This window comes from Choloepus didactylus, chromosome 3, assembly GCF_015220235.1.
Source record: "Choloepus didactylus isolate mChoDid1 chromosome 3, mChoDid1.pri, whole genome shotgun sequence".
Lineage (NCBI taxonomy): Eukaryota > Metazoa > Chordata > Mammalia > Pilosa > Megalonychidae > Choloepus > Choloepus didactylus.
Genome location: NC_051309.1, coordinates 16,555,697 through 16,578,830, shown reverse-complemented (window position 1 = coordinate 16,578,830; position 23,134 = coordinate 16,555,697).

Here is a 23,134-nt window from a genome sequence, read left to right as displayed (position 1 = left end):
GGAGATCTTTGTTTCCTGCTGCTATCATTTTCCTTCTGCCTAAAGGACTTCCTTTAACATTTCTTGTAGTATGTGTTTGCTGATGATGAACTCTTTCAGCATTTGTATTTCTTTGTCTTTGTTTTTGAGGATTTTTTTTTCCTGGATATAGAATTCTTCATTGACAGCTGGGCTGTTTGTTTTTTAATTGGTGTTTTTCCACTGTCTTCTTGCTCACGTTGTTTCTGATGAGAAGTATGCTGCCACTCTTTGTTCCTCTGTATATAAAGTGAATGCTTTAAAAAAATTTTTTTACCCATGGTTTTGACAATTTGACTATGATGTATCTTAGTATAGTGTTCTTCATGATTTTGTGCTTGGGGTTCACTGATGTTCTTGGGTCTATAAGTTTACAGCTTTCATCAAACTTGGAAATATTCTCCCATTTTTTCCTCCAAATATTTTATCTGCCCCATCCTCACTTCTCTCCCTTTGAAACTCTAATTACAGCTTATTTTAGGCTGCTTGACATTGTCCCACAGTTTATTGGTGCTCTATTCATCTTTTTTTAATTCACTTTTCTCTGTTTCATTTTGGATAGTTTCTATTGCTGTGTCTTCAAGTTCACTAATTTTTTCTTCTGCAACATCCAATCTGCCATTAATCCCTTCCAGTGTATTTTTCATCCCAGACACTGTAATTTTCATCTCCAGAACTTCATGTTATTCTTTTTATATATTCCATGTCTGTAGTTAACTTGTTGAACATATAGAAAACTGTTAAAATAACTGTTTTAATGACCTTGTCTGTTAATTTAACATTTATGTCAGTTCTAAGTCAGTTTGGATTGATTGATTTTTCTCATTACTACAGGTAATATTTTTCTGCTCCTTTGCATGCCTGGTAATGTTTTATTAGATATCATAAATTTCGAATTGTATCTTGTGTGGTGCTGGACATTTTTGTGTTTTTGTAAATACACATAATCCATGTTGTGGGAAGCCATTAAATTACTTGGAAACAATTTGATCCTTTCTGGTCTTAATTTTTAATTTTGTTAAGTATGAACAGAACAGTGCTCAGTCTATGCTTAATTATTACTCACCATTCAGGCAAAATCTTCTATGTGTTCTACACAGTGCCCCATGAATCATGAAGTTTTCCAGTGTAGCTGGTAACAGGCATTATTTCTGGCCCTGTGGGAGCCCCAGGCACTGTTATCCTCTTTCAATATAATCCTTTTGGATGATTCTTTCCTAAGCATCAGGCAGTCTCCTCACCAGCATGCAGCATGTTCAGTATTCCATTGAATCCTACAGGAGGACCCCCGAGGTTCTCTACATTCTTCTCCGTATGCAACTCTCTCTTCTCCAGTACCTTCTCTTGTGAACTCAAGCTGTTTTGGTCTCCTGAATTCTTAGCTTCATCTCACCTCCTCAACTCAGGGAGTCTGCCACGCTCCACCTGGGTTCTCTCTACCCACATTATGGTCTGGGAACCCCCTCATGGCACTAAACTGGAACAACTGTGGACCTTACCACATTGTTTTACTGTCTCGTACAGATCACCGTCCTTCTTTGTCTGATTTCAAGTACCTTGGAAACATTGTTTCATATATGTTGCCATTTTGTAGACGTTTCAGGCCAGAGGGTAAATTTGCTCCCTTTTATTCTACCTTAGTCAGAAGCAAAGTCCCCATATGGTTTTTAAACAATGAAGAATCATACTGTACAAACTGTTTTTAGTTAATAATCTTTACCTTTCCGTTTAGTAAATTTCCATTTCATCTACTACCGTGATGATATTCAAATTGCCTCAGTTAACCCCAAAATAGTCTTTACATCCAGTTTGTTTAAAACAGTACCCAATCCAGCATGACATAATCCATCTATTTATGCACTTAAGTCTCTTATTTTTAAAGAATTCCTTCTTTAAAATATGTTGGAAAGACTGGGAAAGTTGTTCTGCAGATTGTCCCAGCTCCTGGGTTTGTCTGGTTGTTTCCTAGGAGTATTGTTTACTTAGCTCCTTTATCCTTTGTACTTCCTGTAAACAATGAATTTAAATTAGATAATTTTGACTAGAACACATCATGACTGGTACAGTACACTACGTTACATCACATCAGAAGATGTATATTATCTGTTTGACCCAGCATTGGGGAGGCAAATGCTACTCACCTCCTTTGTACAGTTGTAATTTTCCACTTGCATCCAGAAAATAATTTGTGTGGTTTTCCTTTGGCACTATTCAAATATCCAGTTCTCCATCAATCATTCATATAATTGTTTCAACACTAATACAAAAGCTTTGCTTGAATCGTTATTTCCAAGAGAGTTTTTAAAATGAGGTTTTAAAAATTCTATCACTCTTTCTCTATTTATTAGAAAATATCCTTTTATAAAATAGAGCTTTCTCTAGTCAACTGGGTTTGATAACACCAAATCATTATTCCATTGGATAGATAGGATAAATGCTTAATTCTTTCTATTAAATTACCAATTTTTAAAGTAATAGTAATAAGTTGTTTTAAAAACTGCCTCAAAAAACAATTTTTTGCCTTTCTCTTTTTGTGAATATCATTACAAACTCAAGAATCTTATTAATTTATTGCTTTAATCTACCATGATAGTTAGCAGTTTTGAGATCCAAAATTTCCTAATTTTTAACAGCAATTATCAGTTTTATCCCAGACCTAGAATTTGCCATTCTTTCAAGAATCTCCAGTTCTCTTTAGTAGGAAATTGAAGTAGAGGCCATAATCTGGGATGTTGGGTGTGTTCATTTTTACCATTTCCATAGATAGGCTAGAAGAAACAGTGTGCATGTGTGTATAAGGGTGTGTGTATACATACATACATATATATATAAAATCATGTTATTTGTACTTAATTAAACTTTAATATAATAGTTTAATTTAATTTCTATCACTTTATAATTGTCTCTCTTTTATCTTACACTGAAAATTCTGATTTCTAAAACCATTAACATAATGATTCATTTGTTTTAACCAACATTATAAATCAATAGTTTCAAAACATCAACACTAAAATTACTGATAAACAATAAACTCATCCATGGATGTTTAACATTTCTTTGTATTTCCTTTCCTTTTTAGAATATCTCCCTCTAAGGATTACTGTATTCTAAAGCCCCTTGAAATAAATCCTTTATCTGTGTAACTATGCTGCCGACTTGACATATGGTTAGGTTCTCTGCTTCCAATTTGTTTTCAAAGTAAGAGGTTGTTTTTTTTTTCTTTTAGAATGACAATGCATTTACATGGTCCAATGTTCAAAACTATAGAGAGAATCTACCCAGAGAAGTCTTTACCCTTTATCCCTTTACCCTTTGCCCTCCATCACAGTCATCCATTTTGTATTAGTTTTGCTTATCTTTCAAATATAGTGTTTAACAATTTCCACGTCGTTAGAACCTCTTCCATCCATATTTCACTCCATATAACACGATCTACCACTTGTTCCTAATGTGGACTTGTGGGGAGGATTTGAATTTTGAGTCAGATTTGGGCTCTACCCCTGAATCAGACCTCTATTATGTGTGATCTTACACTTGTTACTATGCCCCTCTGAACCTCAACTTCCTGTCTGTGAAATGGGGAACATAATAAAAGTTTGTGGCATAATTAAATGAAATAAAGTGTTCAGATGATAACATTGCCAGCACTTTTTATGTAATCAATTCATGCCAGACATGTTCTTAGCACTAAGCCCAGATTCACTCATTGAATTCTCACAGTATCAAAATGTGGTGGATACTATTACTATCTCCATTTTACAGATGAGGAAAGCGAGTCACAGAGAGGTTAGGAAACTTCCCACGCTCGCACAGCTAGCAAGTGATGGGACCAGGATTGCACCAAGTCTGCCTACCTCCAGGACCTGCCCTCCTAACCACTGCCCTCTAACATGTGTGCCTGGCACACAGTGGCTGTCCAGTAGGGTTCATTTCCTCCACTCCCTTGAGTTCCTTGGTTTCACTGACATCTCCACTTTGGTTCACAAGGAAAGAGCCTCCCCATGTGTGGCTGTCCTGGTCTTCTCCTGCCAACTCTCCAACTTCCTTTCTTTCTTGTCCCATCCTCCAAAAACTCCATACCTACTCCATGTTCACTGCCAAATCTATCTGTGGGGAAACTGGGAAGCAGAGGCTGAACCTGCAACACTGCCCAGACCTTTCCCCCAAGATCTTCTGAATCGCTAGATTATCCAGCAAAGAAACAGGTCCTGATCACCTCCTGGGGGTGTCTGTACTAATTGGTCAGGATCTGCTGGCTTATTTGTGAAATATTTTGAATATTTAACAAGACAGCTTTTATTATATATATATTCCCATCATGTAAATGGGAAACTGGAACTCAGAGATATTAAAGAATCTGCTGAGGGGCATAAACTGATGCTAGGATTCAAACCCAGGCCGATGTGCGACAGAACTCTTGACCCTTGCAGTTTGCTTGAACTTGCAGTTGGTTAGATCATTTGGGAAGAAAGAAGGAAACCATCATTTCCAAGAGTACTTGGCACAGAGGCTGATTTCAGTCAATAAGCCTTTTCTATCCAATTAAGAAAGGATTTTGGCCTCAATGCAGCCCTAAATCTGGGTTTTAATCTCAAACACTGGCATTTGGCTTGGGCTCAAGATCCCGGGGCTGGCATTTAAATTTAATAATTTATCACATACTCAAAGCAGATTTGATGGGGATCCTGCCACTTTGGAGTGAATGATAATAAATGCACAGGCTACAAATCATTCCTGGCATTGTTATGAGGATTAAATGCAATAATGCCTGTAAAGAGCATAGTATGGTGCCTGGCACACAGTCAGAATTCAGGATATGCTGCCTATTTTTATTACTCCTCACTGGAGAGGAAGACTGAGGAACAGATGTGGGTTTAATCTCAGGAATGACCTTAGCCAAGTTATTTATGACTCTGAGTTTCCTCATCTTTAATTGCTGTTAAGCATAAATGGGTGACATATGAAAAGCATGCTGCACACTCGGGGCGTTCAGCATAAGGTAGCAAACCTGGCTCTGCCTTTGCCCAGCAGCAGAGAGTTAACAAAGGGCTTCGACGTGTGGACAAAGGTGGGGAGGTCCAGAGACACACATTCTAGCCCTGCCTCTGACTTCATCTTAATGAAGGAGCCAGATCATGGCTCCTGTCTGTGTGCCCTTTTCCTTCTCTGTAAAATGGGCAGATTGCAATCCATGCCACCCTCCAAGCTCTGCAATCTGTTGCTTTTTGGAACAATCTGTCCATCTTCCCAACAATCCTGGAAGGCCATCAATAGGCATTGTGCCCATCTCACAGATGAGGAGACTGAGACTTAGAATGCTTGGGACTCTCAAGATCCTAAGAATCCTTAAAGAATGTTTTATTCCAATGATTCTTGACCTTCTAAATCCCTTTGCTCTCAACCCTGTCTTCAATCCTATTCTCTGTTGGCCAAAAGAGAACATGGACAGAGGGTAGTCAACCAACAGGGCCTGCTGCAATGGCAGAGTCAAAAAAGCACCAGACTTGGACCTCAATTCTGCTTTCTGTGGTGACTCCCCTAATACCCAAACACACTGTGTCTCTGTTTCCTTATCTGCAAACTGGAGGTGATTACTCCCCAGTCTAATTCTGAAAGCTTCTTTGAGGGTTATAGGAAATCATGTGTGGAAATGTGCTTGTGAAATTCTGACAAAGAGAAGATGCTGTCCTCTAATCCACAGTGTTAGAGGCAGGCTGGGAGCAATTGTGTTGTCTACTTGCAGGAAAGCTTAGTGATCTCATCCTTCCTTTAAGATTTATGTTCACCAAATACACTAACAATCATCTGGAAAGTGAAACATTCTGCCCAGTTTCTACTTTGGTGTCAAGTTAGCTCACCAAACAATCTTAGCCACTTTACTAATTTTAATCTATGTATTTCTGCAGTTGAGTAAAATTGATTATACATGCGGTATAGCTCTGATTTGCCTGCATTGGTGTTTTCAGGGGATCCTTGTAAGGGCTTGGGAGGGAAGAAGGGAAAAAAACAAACATTTTTCTAGTACTTGTTATGTGCCATTTGCTTTCCATTTCTCATCACTTAATCCCAACCATAAACCATAGAGAGTTATCACTATCTGTATTAATAGATAAAAAACGGGAGGCCTGAGAGGTTAAGGATCTTCACCAGAACCACACTGATAGTTGGAGTTTAGTGCTTGTGATGGTTTGGAATTGTATGTATGCCAGAATAACATGTTTTTAAATTTAATCCATTCCTGTGAGTGTGAACCTACCTTTGGATGAAGTTACTTCAGTTAAGGTGTGACCCACTTCATTCAGGATGGTCTTAATTCTATTATTGGAGTCCTTTACAAACAGAATGAACACAGAGAGAAAGAAAGAAATCCAGGGAAGCAAGAGGCTGAAATCAATGAAACCCGGAAGGGGGAGACCAGCAGACGCTACCACGTGCCTTGCCACGTGGCGGGGAAGCAAGGATTGCTGGCAGCCTGTCTTCTGGAAGAAAGCATAGCCTTGATGATGCCTTGATTTGGACATTTCCTTGGCCTCAAACTGCAAGTGAATAAATTCCCATTTTTCAAGCTGAACCATTTCATATTTGTGTTAAGCAGCCCATGAAACTAAAACAATGCATATAAACTTAAACCTATTTTAAGTGTACTAATTGATCACTTTGAGCTAAACTTAGGGTAAACTTTTTGCAAAGTAGTTTCAAAAGGGTTAAAAAATCCCCCCACTTGCTAACAGATGTTCAGTGATTAGTGCCTAAAGCTGGTCCAAGCAAGAGGATTGCTGGAAACTCAGGAACTGGAATCTGGATTGGAGGGTCAGGGGTCTAGGGTTATGAGCTGGGACATAATAATAATATTTATATTAACAAAAACCAAACCAGTTAGAGTGCTTTTAAGGTGAAAGTTCTGTGAAAGGAGCTTGGTTTACTCTTCACAACTCTGTGAAGTAGGGGCCATTATTTCACCATTTGGCGGATGAATAATCGGGGGTCTGCTAAAGTAAGTTCCATGCTGGAGGTTACTTAGCTAGTGAGTCGGAGGAGCTGGGTGTCAGTGAGGCCACCTGCCTCCAGAGGTCACACTCCTATCCCCTGCTGTCGCTGGAACCCCTAGGCTCATTGCGCTTACCACAGTTACATATTGTTCTTTAGTGATTTCTTCAGCCATAGATGTCTTCCCTCAACACAAACCACTAAAAGTAAGAACTCCTTGAGGGCAAGGATCTTGTCTCACTAGCAAGGACAGGGTATATAGCTGATGCTCAGTAAGTGTTTGCTTCAATATGCAAAGACGGATGGATAGATAGGTTAGTGGATGATGAATGAATGGATAGAGGAGAGGGACAAATGGAGCCTTCAGTGTTGTTTTACAAGGAACTCCATTGTCTTCAAACTCTTCCTGATGCCTGTTTCAGGCTGTGTTAGTAGGTGATGAAGGTGAGGAGAAGGAAAGAGGAACGATCCTGCCCTGAGGAAGAAGAGGTAGTCATTAACCGGAGAGGTTAATGGGGTCCTGAGTGGGGTCCTGAAGTCACAGAAAGTGTGGATGGGGAGGCACAAGGCCAATGCAGAATTCAGTCTCTGGTCTGCGCCAACTCAGGAGGCAGGTCCTCCTCTGACTCAGGGTTCGTATTGACTGCAAGTTCTCCAAACTCACTAGCATCTCAGAAGCCCCATGGAAAGCACATAGGATCCCAGCAGTGATTTTCAAGGTGAGGGGCCTGCAGGACACTCTGTCTGTCCAATAACGGGAGGTGGAGCAGGTGAGAGAAGGAGATGTATGTTTTTCTTTTTAATTCAATTTTATTGAGATATATTCATATGCCATGCAATCATCCAAAGTGTACAATCAGTGGTTCACAGTACCATCATATAGTTGTGCATTCATCAGCACAATTTTTGAAAATTTTCATTATTCCAAACAAAAATAAAAATTAAAGTAAAAAAGAACACCTAAAACATCCCATTCCTCCCATCCCTCCTTATTATTCACTTAATTTTTGTCCCCATTTTTCTACTCATCTGTCCATACACTGGATAAAGGGAGTGTGAGCCACAAGGTTTACACAATCACACAGTCACACCATGTAAGTCATGCCCCATGTAGGGGAGAGAGCAGTGAGTTTACCTGCAGAGTTGGCTTAAAAAGAGAGGCCACATCTGAGCAACAAAAGAGGTTCTCTGGGGGTGACTCTTAGGCACAATTATAGGTAAGTTTAGCCTCTCCTTTGCAGTGACAAGCTTCATAAGGGCAAGCCCCAAGATCGAGGGCTCGGTCTACTGAATTGGTAGTCTTCAGTGTTTGTGAGAGTATCAGAAATAACCCAGGTGGGGACATCCAACATTTCTGCATTTTTCCCAGTTCCTCAGAGAGACCCTGAAAATATATTTTTATTCTCTGCCCAGATTACTCTGGGATATTTTGTGGCTTCATGCTAACCTCTATAAATCAAACAGATCTCACCCCCTATTCAAGGTTCCATGTAATTATGGTGAGTGAATAAATTGACCATACAAGTTAAATTATATTGTGTGCTACAGAAAATACAGATTTTGCACCAAATAAACATCTCTTCCTTTGGTCTCACACAGAAGTTGAAGTTTTAAAACACCATCAATAACATCCTTTACCCTTTAGTCTGATTAATTTAGTCCAAACCAAGTCCATTTCTTTTACATCTCTAATTTAAGTTTGATCTCTTTTCAGCCTCTTTAACTTTTGCTGTATGGAGTAACACTGACATTCATAGCTGACAAACTCTGGCTCTGAGTCTCAGGTGTCACACAGATACTTGAAGTTCCAGGGACCGACCGGATTATACACAAACAACTCAGCATCTCAGAATTTAGAAATAATCATTACAACTCAGGAATAGATGTGACTGCTTTAAGAGCTTACACTCTAGGAACCTTTACCACAAGCCATTCCCTGATAACCTATGCTCTCTGAGTCAATTCTCTGAGTTTGTACATTATAGTTAACCCATATTAGTGAGGCATTATAATGTTTGTCTTTTCATTTCTGATTTATTTCACTCAACATACTGTTCTCAAGGTCCACTCACACAGTTGCATGCCTCACAAGTTCATTCCTTCTTGTAGCTGCTCAATATTCTATTGTGTTCATACACCACAGCGCACCATTCCATTCATCAGTCAATGTACCCTTAGGCCACCTCCATCCATTGCAAATCATGAATACTGCCACCATAAACACCACTGTGCAAATGTCCACTCGTGCCCCTGCTCTCAGTTCTTCCAAGTATATACCCAATAACAGGGTTGCAGGACCATATGGCAACCTCATACTTAGCTTCCTGTGGAACTAGCACACTGCCCTCCAGATGGGCTACACATTCTACTTCCCCACCTACAGTGATTAGATTAGTTACATCCCTCTCTCCACATTTCATCCAGCACTTGTATCCCTCTGTTTATTTTTTAAACAGTTTTATTCACAAACCATACATTCCCTCCAAAGTAAACAATCAATGGTTCCTGATATAATAACTTAGTTACGCATTTGCCACCACAATCTATATGAGGATATTTCCATTTCTTCCACAAAGAATGAGGAAAAGGAGAAAAAAGAAAAAAAGAAAAAAAAAAGAAAAGAAAAAAAATGACAAATGAAAAAATTAAATAAAAAATAAAAATAAAGTACAATAAAGTGGCCAGGCAACACCACCACCACCAAGAATCCCAGACCCCTCCCTTATATCCCTCTCTTATAGACATTTAGCTTTGTTACAGTTAATGGAAGCATATTACAATGTTACTGCTAACTATAGACTCTAGTTTGCATTGACTGAAATTTTTCCCTAATATCATTCCATTTCCAACACGTAGCAAAGTTGACATTCATTTGTTCTCCCTCATGTAAAAACATTCTTATATTTGTACATTTAATCACCATCATTAACCACTCTAGGTTTCACTAAATTATACAGTCCCAATCTTTATCTTTTATTTTTCCTTCTGGTGTCATACATGCCCCCAGCCTTCCACTTTCAACCATACTCACAGTCATCTTTGTTCAGTGTACTTACAATATTGTGCTACCATCACACAGTATTGTGCAATTCATTTCTGTATCTATCCATTCAATCTTGTTGAACATTCTGTACTCCTTCAGCATCAAATGCCAGATCTCTACCCTCTTTCTATCTCCTGATAACCTGTGTTCTCAGTTTTAACTCTCAACGTTTCCTCATTAATATTGGTTCACGTTAAACCATACAGTATTTGTCCTTTTGTTTCTGGCTAATTTCACTCAACACAACGTCCTCAGGGTTCATCCATGTTGTTACATGCTCTGTGACTTTATTCTGTCTTACAGCTGCATAATATTCCGTAATATTTTGTTTATCCACTCATCCACTGATGGACATTTGGGCTGCTTCCATCCTTGGCAATCGTGACTACTGCTGCTATAAACATTGGTTTACGAATATCTGTTTGTGTCTTAGCTTTCATTTCCTCTGAGTGTAGACCTAGTAATGGGATTGCTGGATCATATGACAATTCTATACTTAGCTTCCTGAGGAATCACTACACTGCCTTCTAGAGCGGCTGCACCATTCTACACTCCCACCAAAAATGAATAAATGTGCGTCTTTCTCCACATCTCTTTCAGCACTTGTAATCTTTTGTTTTTTGCTTGTTTGTTTTTTATAATGGCCTTTCTAGTAGATGTGAAGGATGATATTTCATTGTAGTTTTGATTTGCATTTCCCTAATAGCCAATGAAGCTGAGCATCTTTTCATACATTTTTGACAGAGATGTATGTTTGTCGAGGGGCGTGGCTGTAGCAAATTGCATACCTGTTAGGTGGGCAAGCAAAGGCAGAAAAACGAAGTAGCCAGGAGCATGATTCTTCCCTGAGAAGGAGGCTTTGAGCTAGGACTTAAAGAAGAGAGAGGCAAAGAAGGTGGTCCAAGAAAGGACAGAGAAAGAGTGAGAAATGATAGCCTAGGGTGTCAAGCCTAAGGGCACAAGCCAGAGGCCCTGCTGGAATATGCAGGGGTGGGCAGTGTCTCCAAAATGTTTTAGTTAATCTGCCTATTTTTAATGTCACCACTGAGAGTCTATTTATAACATGCATCATTCTGGTTAGGCCACTAATTTCACCAGAAACAAACATTTCTGACATTCACTGAGTACAGCAGAACCTAAATTATTGATCTGATATGTATAACAGAAATTTGAGTCCATCTCCTTCCAAACGCGGACTGCCTGATTGGTGCTAGAGGCACACCTGGGGAGTGTACACTCCTTATGAGAATGTGAGCAGCACGTGGGTGAGGGTTAACACACACTCACACACACATGCATGCACACAGACACATACTCAGAAGCACACAGACCCACACACGTGCACACACATAGGCTTGCACATGCATGCACACACATGCATATACACAGAAGCACACGCACATAGATGCATGTATACATGTGCACGCCCACACATGCACACACATGCACACACTACCATACTTTACCGAAGTATTTTAAAGTAAATTCCAAATATCGTAACAGTGGCAAAGCCTTAGACTGACCTGTCTGTATGGTTGCGTGAGATCTTGCCTTTATTTTCAGATCTTTGGATGTGAGTCAAACTGTCCTGTGGGTAAGTGGGATCATAAGAATAAAGTGGATACCTCTAACAGAGCACCCTTCCCTGCGTTCTGGCCAAGGAAAAAATCTCAGAATTGTGTCCTCAGCCTGAGAAACTTGTTTTGGGCAACTCCCATAATTACCCCACCCTCCCCCAACTTTTGTAACAACCTAGGAAGGAGTTGCTAAAAAGTTGGATTTTGTTTGGCCTGTGCTGTTATGGGCTGTTTGAGCAACATTTGATTTGGTTTAGAAAACTATTTTTAAAGCAACATTCTTTACATCTTGACTATGATAGAGCCAATGTATATCCATTATACATACATTATCAAATTTAATTCCAAGAGCCAAATTATGGGGCTCCATTTTGTAGATAAGAAAACAGATTCTGAGGGTCTTTAGAAAACTAGAATTCCGACCCAGGTCTACGTAACTAACATGTATGTTTCTCAACCCTAGGGCTAACATTTGCATCAAGTGGCAAAGAGTTGTTTAAGTGTGACAATCAACACATAGGCCCTGAAGAATTAATCAAATACAGTAAAGAGTCAGGGAAAAATATTTCCATTTTTATTACAATTTCTATCCATTTGAAATCTGCTCCCTTTTAGGTTCTAGGTTTTTGACCCCTTTCTTCACTAATGTAATGATGATAGAGTTTTGAATGTTTAATTAGAAAATATGGCATTGTTATTTGAAGAGTTGTCATTACCTAAGCTGTAGCGGTCAGAGGACAGTCCTAAAACTAGGGGAAAAAAATGCTTGAACATCTAATTTAATTGTATTTATTTTCACATTTCTAAAAATACCCTCTCTGCAAACAGCTTCTGGGCACAAATTCAAAACTGTAAATTGGCCAAGCTGACAACACTCTCCTTTTCAGCGTCCTCATTTAGGAAATGCCCAAAACACCATTTGTAGTTTCTATTTTTTAAAAAAAATATCATACCCTCTGTGATGTCTCTCTAGTCTTCTGCCACAAAACTGCTAGAACTTCTGGTTGTCACCTGGTGTAGTAAATATTTCAGGAAGCCCTGTTATGGGGCCCCATGGGGGAAAGTGTGGGATTTGCAGACGCCGCAAACACAGTCTCCTACACCCAAGAAGTCCAGGGCAGGGCTTCTCAGAGCCGACACAGCACCTCGGATCCCAACAGTGACAACTGTGACCCAGGGGGTCACCTGACCAAGCTTTCAGAAACTCTGGTCTAGGGAGAGGGAAAGAAAAGTTCAAGACCACATGTCAGGGAGTTGAAGGGTTATTGACACTTATGGGATATTTTCTCCATGTCAGGCACTGTTTGATGAACTTTGTATACATTAAAATTCATTCCTTTAAACAATTCTATTTATCCCATTTCACATGTAAGGAAACTGAGGCACGGAGTTACTAAGGAAATGCTGAGAAAAGGATTCCTAGGGTTCAGTGTGGTGTTGGGAGAGGGCTCCTGGAGATGGTTCCTGAGCTGCAAGAAGGAGCCAGTGTTGCCAGGCAATGGGGTGGGGGTGTTACAGGCAGAGGCAGTTGTAGGGGGAGGAGAAAAAGCTGCAAGCCAGTTAGGCTATCAGGAGTCTCTTTTACTAGTCCAGGGCGTAGAGGATGAAAGCCAGACTAGGACAAGTGCAGTAAAAAAAAAAAAGAGACAAAGATAAAGTTTTCAAAAGAAAACAAAAAATGCACAACAGGACTGGATTGATTGGCTGCAGAGGGGGAGGAGCTAGCACACGGGGTGACTGGATGGACAGTAGCACCACCCCCTGAAATGAGACATGCAGCAAGAGGGGCAGCACGGGGGCAGGATGGTGAGCTCATGCAGAGTTGGCCATGCCCAGAGGACATCCTGGAGGAGAGGCTCAATAGGCAGCTACCAACATGAGTGGGGCCTTGGGAGATGCTGGAGGATGGAGATTCAGATTGACAGGTGACCAATAAGCAGTGGGAGTGGACATTAGTAGAGCATGCTTCCTATGCTTTAATAGGGAAACAAATCACCTAGGAATCTTGTTAAACCTACAGATGGCAGTAGCTCCAGGGCAGGGCTCTGCATTTCTAACACGCTCCCAGGTGATGCTGATGCTGCTGATCTGCAGGCAACACTTTGAGGAACAAGCTAGTAGAATGTTTGAAGTCCCCAAGGGAGAATAGAGGGAAAAAAGCAGCAGGTTGACAATATAAACCTGTAGGAGCATCAGTATTTAAAAGTCGGGCATAGGAAGCAGCCCACAAGGACACAGAGATGAAATGGCCAAAGAGATTAAAGGAAGAACTGGAGCTGACTGTTCTGTGTCTCAGAAGCCAAGTTTTGACAGAGGCATGTCTGGCACTGCCAAAGTGAGCCAAGAAGTTGGTTTCAAGTGTCTAGTGGATAATGCAACATGGAGATGACAATCTGAACTTGAGCAGGCAGGTTCATTGGTTGGCTGTGATTGAATCTTTGAGGGTGGTGACAGGATCTGGTCATCACTGTACCCCAAATTCTAAATAGCACCTAATTGAAATGACATGGAATAGTGCTCAGGCTTGGTGTCTTTAATGACTTAGGTATCACTCAGGGTTCTCCAAAGAAATAGAACCAACCAACAGGATGTCTGTGTGTGTCTGTGAAAGGGACAGAGGGAGAGAGAAGGGGAAGAAGGGAGGGAGGAAAGGAGGGAGAGAGGGAGAGACGGAGAGAGAGGGAGCTTTTATGGAATTGGCTCTGGTGATTCGGGGGGGCTGGCAAGTCAGCAGGCTGGAAATTCTGGTAAGAGTTAATGTTGAAATTTTGAATCCTAAATCCACAGGGATGGCTGGCAGTCTGGAAACTCTGAGAAGAGTTGATGTTGTCGCCTTGAGGTGGAATTCCTTCTTCTCTCTGGAACCCTCAGTTCTTTGCTCTGAAGCCTCCAACTGATTGGATGAGATCCACCCACATTATTGAGGATAATCTCCTTTAAGTAAAGTCAATTGACCGCAGATGCTAATTCCATCAGTGAAGTACCTCCACAACAGCATCGAGACCAGGGTTTGGCCAAACAACTAGACACCATAACTTAGCCAAGTTCACATAACATTAACCATCCCAAGTCCCCATATGTCACTGTCCTGCATCCCTTGGCGTCAGTGTAGCAGGTATTGTTAGGTGCCCTCTCCATATTTAACCACCTTTCCCAACCTTCTGTGACACCCCTGGAAAGAGCCTGGCCCTGGCACAGGGATGCACATAGCCAGCAGAGGGCCTGTCCGTGGTTTGGTGACAAGGAGAGGGATGGGGATGGTGGTGTGGTTGGCCCCTTTTTCCCATGACATGTTTCCTCCCTAGCAGACAAGTGTCTGGGAAGTATCAAGGCATTGGGAACTCTGGGTCCACCTCTCACGGCACCATTTCCCTTCATAGCGAGCACCACAGAGCCAGACTTTGGATTTCTGTCCCAGGGGACTGGCTTATTTATTCAGGACCAGTCTTTCTTTTTCCAGTGACTACCAAGTCCCAGCAGTTTCTCCTTATGGCACAGCCAGGTGGCAATGGACTAACATCATGCAGACTACGAGGGGAACAAGCCAAATCCATGTGCTTCGGATTCACAACAAACAGAATTTAGTTTTCAGAAGCTAAACCATCTCTGCCCAGCTAATATTTCCAAAACTTAGCACCAGTGGCTGTAGGGTTCCCCCATGTGGCAACAATCTCTTCCACCCCCCGAAAGCTCAAACACTTTGATTTAAACAAATGGTACCACGTACATATAAATGGTCAAATACTTCCCATCAGAACACCATTCAAAATACTGCTTTAAGACAATTTGCTCAGGAAAATCAAGTATCGTTGCATGCAGAGAAAACAGAAGCACAGAGAAATGGGAGGAGGATTTTTCAGTCTTGTTCAAGGACACCTGGGCATTTTCTTCTTCCTTGACATGCCTGGCACCTAGCTGGGCTGCTTTCTCAGGTGGCATATAGTTAAATGCTAAAAATAACCCTTGAAGTATTCGTTTCCTACTTATACAGATAGAGAAACTTAGGTGCAGAAGGGTTTCAGCAGCTATCCCCAGGTCCCAAATGTATTAAGTGAGAGGCAAGGATTTTATTCCAGGTTTCCCTGGCTCCAAAGCCCTCAAACTTCCTATTGCTCTAAGCACCTTCTTTCCAACCACTCTTCTTGCCTTCGAGGTTTACCTGCGATGATCATTTTAATCCAGGTTTGCCCTGAACCTGGGCCCAGCAGAAGCACCTACCAGCACCTGGAAGCCCAACCACAGAGGACCAAGGGCCCAGCAGGTGACCTCTTGATGCACTTTTGCACCCCCTGCGGAGTGAAGCCACCTCCACCTTTTTTTACCATCAAATCCCCTTTGCCATGTTAATCAATAGGCCCTAAGTCCAGTTCAAAGAAGACCTTTGTCTGGAATCTGAATTGCTCATTCCACAATCAGTTCAAATGATCCCTCTGTTTACCTGTAAATTTCAGGAAGAGACCTGGCTCTTTTTATGAACTGTTGTCTCCATGATCAAAGAGAATCGTTCAGCCTTGTGATCAAAGAGATGCTAACTCCCAGCTAGCCTCCTTTCCCAAACTGCACAACTCCCACTACCCAAACCATAATTAAAAAATGGTTCAGCTCAAGAATTCTGATTACAATATCTCAATGGCTAGCCGTCTTGCCAACAGGCTTTGAACAAAGCCGTGGAGAGGGGCAGTGTGAGTTTCAATATTGTAAGAAATTATGATGACAGTAAATAAAGTCATCCCAGAGGTCAAGATGCCTTGACAGTTTCTAACCTGCTAATTAGCTTTAGAAATCTTGGGGGCCACAATGTGACCCAGATAGTAAGGGGAAGGTGGAGGAGGGCAGGTGGAGGGGGACCGAGTGGCTGCAAAATATAGCCTCAGCCCTTTGAAAACCTTCTAGCTTCCACCTAGCACTGTTTGCCAACAGGGGCTCTGGGAGATTATAAATTGAAGTGTCACTTGCTGACATCCTGTGTCTGGGGTGGTTTATGAATTATGTCAGGGGCTGACACAATGTGCACAACAAACCTCTTATTTCCCAGACTGACACAATTCAGCAACCCAAGAGGTCTACCCCTGGGGGAGGAAGGACCCAAGAGAAGAGCCTTCAGAAACGTGCTTTATTATAAAGGGGGAAGGGCAGAGGGCAACAGGACAAGACAACTTAGCTAAGCTTCTTCCAAGGTGGGAAAGGCAGGAAAATTAGTCATTTTGCAAAATAAAATAAATCATCCCAACCAGCAGGAAAATAACAGTGGGTCATCCTTAGTGATACTGATGGACCATGTCCAGTGTAGAGGGCACCTGTTAAAAGGCAATCAAGGCCAAGACCTCTGACATTTAGCTGGTGCAAGGGGAGATTAGGACAGCATTGGGGAGAGTGCAGGGATCTTAATGAATCTTTGCTGCAGCTGTGGCTATGGATTCATGCTGAAAAAGCGAGGTGAGGCCACACTTGGAAGTGAGGGTCTCAGGGTGGTAACCTGGTATCGCTTTTGACAGAAACCTGCCATAAGTGTATTGACCACACCTTCTTGAGCCAAGACAGCACCAAGTTTTAAGGCACAGGTGTCTGTTTATGTGGCTTAACTTCTCCCATCACCACCAAATTGGTCTACTTCTTATCCAGCCAACTTGAAGTAGGGATGAGGGAGAGCAGCTGGTGAAGGAGACGATGGGGGTGGTGCGTGTGCTGATGGAAGGAATAAGGAAAGGCAATAGACTCTAATCTCAGTAATGCACATGTTGGAAAAGTGCTGGAAGCTGTAGCGGCGGAGGCCTGGAAGGACTGGGTGACCAGTGGTCACCATGTAAGTGCTGCCATCGGGCACAGTGCCTGGACCCATCCACAGGATCCAGGACATAACAATATCATCCTAATAACCGACATCTATGCACTATGTTCAGATACATCCCCAAGTAGGTGCTATTTATTATTCCCATTTCTCAGATGAGGAAACTCAAGGCTTTATGGGATTAGGTACCTTAGCCAAATTCACACAGTCAATAAATAGCAGAGCTAGTATGTCTTTCTCACTGAGGCACTGAGCTTGAATCTTCCACTCCCATCTGGCACAGGGACTGCTCAGGAAATGTGTGTGGATGTTCATCGATAGGATAAATGAGTGTCCAAGTTGATGAATAAATAGATGAATAATATCTTCATCTTAGAATGGCCCTAGGTTTTTGTACCAGACTAAGTCTCCGGATCAAAAAAATTCTTTCTTATGGGAAAGTTTATGTGACAAAAATAAACAGTGGCTGCTGTTCTATAAGTAACTAATAATAAATGAACCTATTGTTAATAATTAATAAAATGAAATACTAACAAATGTAATTCAACTATATGTTATTTTTAAAAAATCCACCAGGACCAGGGCCATACAGGATATACTATAGGACTTCAAGGATGATTTGCAAATACTGAAGCTATTATTACCATATATCACAGTAATAGATGAGAGGCAGCAACAAGTATATCATCTGAATAAATGGTGCAAAGGCACATTATAAAATGTACTGCCTGTTTATCTTCTAAAAGTTCAAGTAGGAATGTCAGAAAGGCTGCTTAACATGAAAAGAAAATTTACTTCATACTAGTCATCTACAGTCAAATATCAAAAGTAAAATATCAAAATCAAGAACAAAACAATTAAGCTTATCATATTTTACATTGTTTGAGAAATTCTGACCAAAGAAAAAATAAAACAGAAAGATAGATAACATGCATCTAGAAAATCCAAGAGGAGGTGCTAGAAACTTTCAAAATTTAATAATATTTAAGAGTTTAGATGCAAGATAAACAAAGATTACCAAAAGTAATGCATAAGATAATGAAAAATTCTATTTATAGCAGCATTAAAATAATAAAATATTATGAAATAATTCTAATGAAAATGGTGTGACCCTACAAGACTTTAAGGAGAGATTTTAAAAAGAATCTTATATACAAGAAGATGAACATACCACATTGTGGTGTTGAATTTCACAAAGGTATAAATTCTTCCTGAATTAATGCATGGTGAAATGCAATTTTGGTAAAAATCCCAACCTGACTTTTGGAAAAATGATTCTAAGCTTCACCTATAAAAATAAAGAGAATATTAAAGAAATTTTTGAAGGAAGACTGTACTGTTATTTTATAAAGCTATAAAATTTTAAATAATGTGACACTGGTAAAAAGAAAATAGCAGCTGGGACAATAACCCATAAAAACAACCCTATTATATATCATATTTTAATATATGATAAAGAATTCATCACAAACCAATTCTCAGAAAAGCCAGAGTTATACAATAAACAAGGATGGGATAATCAGATAATAATCTGGAACTCAATATATTTAAATAATTACCTCATCAACATACCAAAGGACAATTATGATTAATTAAAGAATATAATATATATAAATAAAAATTAAAAGAATATTCCATTTAATTCCTTCTTTGAGAAGGAAAAAGATTTTCTATTCCTAAGAACGAAAATGGACAGACAGATCCTTGCATGGCTCACAGGCAGCATCCATTCTGATGGATTAGTGCTTGTGTTATACTTGTTGTTTGCATTTTTAGAATCACCCTTGCATGAGATAAGAAAAGCATGAAGACTCCAACAGATAAATCAGAAAGGAAAAGAAACAGAAAAGTCACCAAAGAGGGACATGCAATTAGCAAATCAAATATGGGGAAATATTCAGCCTCAAGGCACATTGAGAGATACTATTTTTTTGCTGATTAAGCCATTTTATACATGTGCATGCCTGTTTTCTTTATTTTTTTTTTTTTTTAACTAAAAAGGCCAAATACTGGCAAGAGTGATGTGAAACAGACACCCTCATATAAATGGCAAATGGCAATTTAAATTGGTTGTTTTGGAAAGAAACACAGCAATTTGTAGAAGAACTTTAAAATGCTCTTTTGTGTCCTTTGACCCAGTAATTCTACTTGTAGGAATCTATCATGAGTAAATAATCCTAGGTATAGAAAACATTCTGTACATGAAGACATTCAAAGCTATGGTAAATATAATTAGTGAAAAACTTGAAGTCTTCTACTTCAGAAGAATGCTAACATAAACTCCATAATACAACTTCCAATGGAACATGCAGTCATTGAAAATAAAACAATGTAATAGCTTAGAAAAAGGGTTAAAATACACTGTAAGTAAATAGGAAGGGTACAAAAGTTATATCATGTGTTGAGGATTGAATCATGCCCCCCATAAAGACATGCTCAAATTTTAATCTGTGTTCCTTATTAGTTAAGGTGTGGTCATATTTGTGAATAGGATCTTCGAAGATCCTATTTAGATGAGGCCAAATTGAATCAGGGTGGGCCTCAGTCCATATGACTGGAGGTCTCAAAAAGAGAGGAAATTCAGATGCAGTCAAAAGAAGAAGCCAGAAGCCAGAGAAGAGAGAGAGAGGTTGCCATGTCACAGAGGCCTGCCATCACCAGAATGTTACAGACCCTGGACATATCATAGCCCTTCCAATACCTTGATGTGGGGCTTCTAACCTTCAAAATCTTGAGACACTAAATGCTTGATGTTTGAACCAACCCATGTGTGGTGCTTGTTATAGCAACTCAGGCAACTGAAGACATATAAAGTATGGATACAATATACTAAAACAGTTGACCAGGACATAAAAAAAGGCAGGAAAGAATTTCAACAAAATAATAAAAGTGGTTGCATTTGCATAGTAGAACATCAGTATGTGTTTTACTTTTCTAGAATCCCCAATTTTTCTTAAATAAAAATGCATTCATAATTAATTATCATGGTTGGTTGAGATTACTCATGACATACCACCGGACTGCAGCTGGAGCTGCCTCTCCTAAGGGCCTTGGCCATGTGGTAGGAGGCACTGAACAAAATTGAGCTTCTAGTAACAAAGAGAGTAGGATGTTAGTCTATTAACAACGAAGAGGGGAGGATGTTATTTAGACAGCTAAAAGTATCTGGTACGATGTCCTTGATATTGCTCCAAGTTTTCATAGACACTGTGAAGAGGAGGACAAAGAAAGATGCTATAATTTATGGGAGAAGGAACACTATATTTTCTGAAGAGTAGGTGTTGCTACTGAGATGATCATTAATTCAAGGGTCAGGCTCAGGAACATTAGTATGACAAACTGATCACCTAAGAGCCAACCTTAGGATAATGCACAAACTGACTTTCATTATTTCTGTAAACCAAACTCTAGAAAATTCCCTACAGCTCTTCCCTTTATAGCTACAAATAATTTACTCAATCAATCACACGAGTTAGTTTCACAAAATCCAATTGTTTATGTTCACAGATCAGTTGGGTTTTCCCTGATATATCTGGTTATTTAAGCATACATTTATACAATTACTATTTATTGAATATCTACTATATGCCTTATACTGGCTTAGGAGTGTGAAATACAGCACTGAACAAGAATGCCAAGTATCCCATAGACACAATAGAGAAAGCAACATTAAACAAACCATGGCACATAAGGTACAATTATAATTGGGATTGAACAACACAAAGGAGAAGGAATGGGTTCCATGATGGTGTGTAATAAGGAAAACTATTCTAGCCTAAGGAGACAGGGAAGTGATAATTAAGCTGACATATTTAAGGTAGGGTTAAGCTGATTCCTCAAGAATGAGAAGTTTGCCAAGCAAACTGGGGAAAGGGGTGGTGTGGGTATTCTTAATTCAAGGAATAGCTTGTGCAAAGGTTCCACAAAGTCTAGAAAGTTTAGAAAGACACTGTTCGATTTGAGAGACTAAAAGAGGACTGGTGGCATTCAAATGTAATAAGCAATGTGGAAACTGGTGAGAGAAGTGCAGGCAGGAGTGGGCTCATAAAGAGCCCTGTTACAACATTGCAGATTTGGAACTCAATCCTGAGTGCAATGAGAAGACACTGAAGCATTTAAAATAAAGGGGTATGCCTGACTCTGGTGTGGAAAAGAATTGTGGAGGGACAAGAGAGGATGAAGGGAATCACGAAACAAGTGACATCAGGAGTCCAGGTGAAAGACAATGGTGGCTTCAACTAGGAAGTGGTGGTATAAAGCACATATTTGAAATATTTAGACAAATGAGGAAATCTGATCATGTTTGAACACCAGTTCATATTGAACAGTATAAAACACTGGACTACATGATCTATTCAGTTTCCCTGTCAATCTACTCATTCATGCATTCATTTATCATTCATTTACTATGTGCAAATTCTATATTTAAACTCACAAATCGTTCAAGCTATAGCCACCCTTCAATTGAGTGCATCTATTGAATTTTTCATTCCAACAGTTATAGTTTTCACTTTTAAAATCTCTAATTATGTTTGTTTCCTGCTTAATGTTTCTTCATAACATCTATTTTTTATTTGTTATTGAATTCTTCTTCATCTCTCACATAATATCAAATACAATTTTTAAAGTTCTATTCTGGTTATTCTCAATTACTAGTGCTATTTCTTTATATATACATTCTTTCATAAACTCAGTCTTCCTCAGATATTTCATGAGTCTTTTGTTCTCCATTAGGTGAACTGGGCTGGGTGATTGCCTTCATTTACTGCCATGATGTCCTGTGGTATTAGAGGGATTGTTCAGTGAATGTTTACTCTACCCACTCCCAATCTCCATGGGATAATTATAGGACTTTGAACACTTGCTGTGGGGCTTGGCCTTTTGACTTGCCTTGACTGATGAGATGTTAGCTAGGCTGATGTGAACAGAGGCTTACTTACGTACTTAATCTTGAATTTTTACCATGTCTATGAGAAAAACATGCTCAGAAACAACCACTGATCCCAGAAGAAAGCGAATCATGAGGAAATGATCTAAACCAAACCCATGGCCTAGAGCCAAAAACAAATGAGTCCAGCCTAGATAAGCTCTATCCCAGCCAACCCTTATCCTACAGCTTGAAACAATACCACCAGCTGACGCTCAGACTCCTATGTGAGAAATTAATGTTTATCATTATATACCAATGAAATTTTAGTGGTGGATTTTTACACAGCAATAGCTGAATGATACATCCTATCTATTCCTTCTTCTAGGAATTTTTTACAGCTTCTGTTCTGAAAAGAGTTTCTCTCACTTTCAAGTGCTACTACATATTTATTATTTTTAAAAAAAGTTTTCTAGAATTCATTGATATTTGATGTGGGGAGAGATTTCAAAGAATTCTCATGCCACCATATTGAAATTAGAAATCTGAGCATGAAGCTGAATCAGCCATAGATCTGTTCTAACTCATTTAATTGGAAAACCACAAAGAATTTCAGAAATGGCCAGAGAATAACACTTGGAAGCTACAAAACCAGGAATATCTTCCACACTGTAACAAAGGGCTGCTCTACTGGATCTCACCACCGACGCTGGGAACTGCATTATACCACGGGTACCTCTGCCTCTGCCGTCTGTGTGGGCTGGATGTGCCTGTCACAGGCCTCACCTGAATTAACTCTTTCCGTCACCTGCATTCTTCACTTCACCAACTTCTGAACTGAAATCTCACGCAGG